Source organism: Cervus elaphus, chromosome X, assembly GCF_910594005.1.
Source record: "Cervus elaphus chromosome X, mCerEla1.1, whole genome shotgun sequence".
Taxonomy (NCBI): Eukaryota; Metazoa; Chordata; class Mammalia; order Artiodactyla; family Cervidae; genus Cervus; species Cervus elaphus.
Genome location: NC_057848.1, coordinates 57,679,477 through 57,683,292, shown reverse-complemented (window position 1 = coordinate 57,683,292; position 3,816 = coordinate 57,679,477).

The window sequence follows — 3,816 nt, the reverse complement described above, 5'->3', positions numbered from 1 at the left end:
CAGAGGAATTTGTGGAATTAGAAAACATATATCAAAGCTGAGACATGATAAAGTCTAGCCAAGCAGGGAAGGGATGAAGAAAACCAAAGCTGAGAGCAGATTCTAGATGGCCTGCTGGTGTTCATAGAAGAGAGACAGGATTTAGCTGAATAGACGCTTTCTGACAGACACAAACCATATCACCTTCACAAGTGTCATTGCCATGAAACCTCACAAAGAATATACTAAGAAAACAAAGATCTGGCCTAGAAAACAAAAAAGTAGAGGAAGAAAAGGCACTGAATCCCAGCACACAGAACTAGCCCAAAATAAGAAAAAGAAAGAAAAGATCGATACTACCATCTTTTCAACTAATCAAAGTAATATTTAAAGATGATTTTTAGTGGGCAAAGATATCAATGTAGATGAGATTTGAAGGCAACCTCAGTTTGAGATGCATCAATTAACTGCTTTAAATGCTTCATTTAGATATATATGCCATCTATGGTCTATTTATCAAACACTTGAATAAAGAACTGGTAGCTCCACACTTTTATTTTTTAGCTCCACACTTTTAACACTGTCATCTTTCTTGGTCTGTTATTACAGTGACAGAAAGATTGATGGCTCTTGATACATGAGGAAAGGATGGTAGTATTGATCATCTTTTTATCATCTAGAGCCTGAGAATGGCTCCTTTTAGCCTTGAAAAGTTATTGTACTCACCAAAATGCAGAATATTTGGATTCCACTGTAGTTGTTTTTAGATACTAATTTCTTAGTGGTAGTTTCTCAACCTGGAAAAATGACAGTTCAGTCTTAGGTATATAAACACACATCATGAAGGAGATAGGTCAACTTAGGCAGTGTGGAAACAAGTGAAGGAAAAGCGTGTCAACTGGAAAGTACTCAATAGGCAATTCACAGTCAGACCATCTGTAAGGAGACCATCATCAAAGAACCTTTCTCAGTTCTCAGAATTAGTTTATATATTTGATTCGTTTTTCTCCAGAGCATCTTGAGCCCACTGGAAAATGAGGAATTTGGAATTGGATTGGTTTATCTATTCATATCTGCAGTAACATGGGAAGAGCATTTAAGAATTGTAGAGATTTAAGGGTCCCCAGTACAATGCTTCAAGTGTGTATAAGAAGATGTGTAGGCACTGAGGAAACCAGATCTGAAAGAGACACGTGCACCCCAATGTTCATTGCAGCACTGTTTATAATAGCCAGGACATGGAAGCAACCTAGATGCCCATCATCAATGTATGACAAAACCCACTGAAATGTTGTGAAGTAATTAGCCTCCAACTAATAAAAAAATTAAAAAAAAAAAAAAAAAAAAAAAAAAAAAAAAAAAAAAAAAAAAAAAAAGAAGATGTGTAGGGAAAGGTGGTATTTGCAATAAGTCATGGTTTTGCCTCCTGATATATCCATCTCCTTCCATATTTGCTAGCTACATCTCAGACCACAGTAATAAAACTTCCAAATCTGTAACATCCTTTATGTTACTTGTTTAGTTGAGGAGATGCCGAAGCACAGGGAGGATTGAGAAGAGGAAAGGGGGTAGGAGACACCCCCTGAACCCACAATGCTCATGATACCTTTCACACCAAAAGCCCCATCCTTCTGACTGCTTCGTCCTCACGCTCGGAGCACAGTACTACTGTTTCAAGCCTTCTCCCCATCTCTGGGCTGGGCTGCAGAACCCTGAATGTAAGAGACCATTTCCTACTTGTCATTCCCTCTCTGATTCCTTTTCTGAGGATTTATCTGCTGCGATTCTTCTCCCCTTAGAAAAACAGACAATAAGTGGCCAAAGAACTACACCTAAAATCCTTTTAGTGCTCCCAGGATTCTCTGAGCAGTTTTCAGCACCAGTTTACTTCTATAGTTGCACAATCACGTGTCACTTCTGGATAAACATGGTGAGCAGGAAATGGAATGGTGGTAGACTGGGGGAAGTATAATTTTGATGAGTAAACCTCATGGAATTATTTCATTCTTTAAATGTCATACTTGTATAAGTCTGATAGAAATTTTTTGAAAAAACACAAACTTTTATTTTGGGACTGCTTTGTGCACTCACTTTGTGCACAGAGGGATTGCAGGGAGTGCATGCCAGGCCCACAGCTGGACAGTCAGTGACCAAAGGACAGTCTTTTCTGGATCACTTTTGACTCATTAGAACTCCATGAAAAATATGAATTCCCACAAATGCCTACAAATGACAAGTAGAGTTTACCATGAAATGAGACAGTAGGGTCATGGTACTGCTAAGAGAACCTCTCATTTTAATAAAATTATCCTTATATCTCTTGATTCTGCTGAGAAATCACAAAACAAAATAACAGGAAGGGAGAATAAAAGCTTTCACGATAAGGGTAGTATTTATGTCATTAAAATGCACCAAGTTACCTTCCATTCTGTGTGTGTGTGTGTGTGTGTGTGTGTGTGTGTGTGTAATGAATCCAGCCAAACCACCGACAAGTAACATTTGGAAATTAGACAAAATTGATTCCTAGATTCAAGCAAAAGTTCAAGGTGAGAAGGAAGAGGCGAGGAGCAGACGCCGATGGAAAAGAAGTCATTACCAGCTAGCTCCTCTGGAATACCAATAAACCTTAGTCTTGCGAAAGCATATTTTTATGGAATTTCATAAACATTCCCCTGTGGTCCCTTGACATTTCCAACCTAACTACATACATAAATGGAGAAAACAGGTCTATAGAATAGCCAAAAATGAGAGATGCTGAAATAGGTAGCTGGAAAGATTTTTGCTTAAATGAGGAATCAAAATTCCCACTGTGTTGAAGTACCCAAATGATCTACACTATACTTACTAGGTGTGTGTGGGGTGACCATTTTGGTCAAAAGTCCAAGGAACAGATGGGTTTTGGGGTTTCCTTATGGCTGGATGCCAGCTATGACTTTAACTGAGTAAGGACCAGTTTCTTTGCAAAGATATTTAAATTAAACAAGTGACACTCACATCCAAGGCTTCTAGTTGTTTCTAATTAACACTCATGCAAGCTGTGAAAATCTTTACCTGCAGCTATTTTGCTTATTCTGTGAATCAAAATGATGTATTAATAAAAACACTTTTCTGTGACTGTCAAATGTCCTCACCTCCACAAAGATCCTGAGAGGCACCAGGATCAGCCCAGGTGGAAACAGTGAAACTGGATCTGTTGAGAAAAGATCATGTTTAGAAAAGTTATTCCCTGACCAGCAAGCTACAGATGTACCTTTGTGCACTATAAACAATCATTCTCCTCTACTCTCTTCCCACCATGCTTTTATTTTTTTTTAATATTTTTTTATGATTTTCTTATTTTATTTTATTTATTATTATTATTATTATTATTATTTTTATTAGTTGGAGGCTAATTACTTCACAACATTTCAGTGGGTTTTGTCATACATTGATATGAATCAGCCATAGATTTACACGTATTCCCCATCCCGATCCCCCCTCCCACCTCCCTCTCCACCCGATTCCTCTGGGTCTTCCCAGTGCACCAGGCCCAAGCACTTGTCTCATGCATCCAACCTGGGATTTAAATATTTTTATTTATTTATTTGGCTGCACCGGGTCTCTAGTGGCAGCACGTGAGTTCTTCCATCTTCGTTGAGGCATGTGGGACCTTGAGTTGACGCATGTGAACTTTTAGTTGCAGCATGTAGGATCATAGTTCCCTGACCAGGGATCAAACGCTGGTCCCCTGCATTGGGAGCCACTGGGCCACCTGGGAAGTTCACCACACTGTGCTTTTAGCTGACACCTCTTGCCTTGCCTCCTCTAAGGAAGTCCTTCTCTAGACAGTAAAGACTG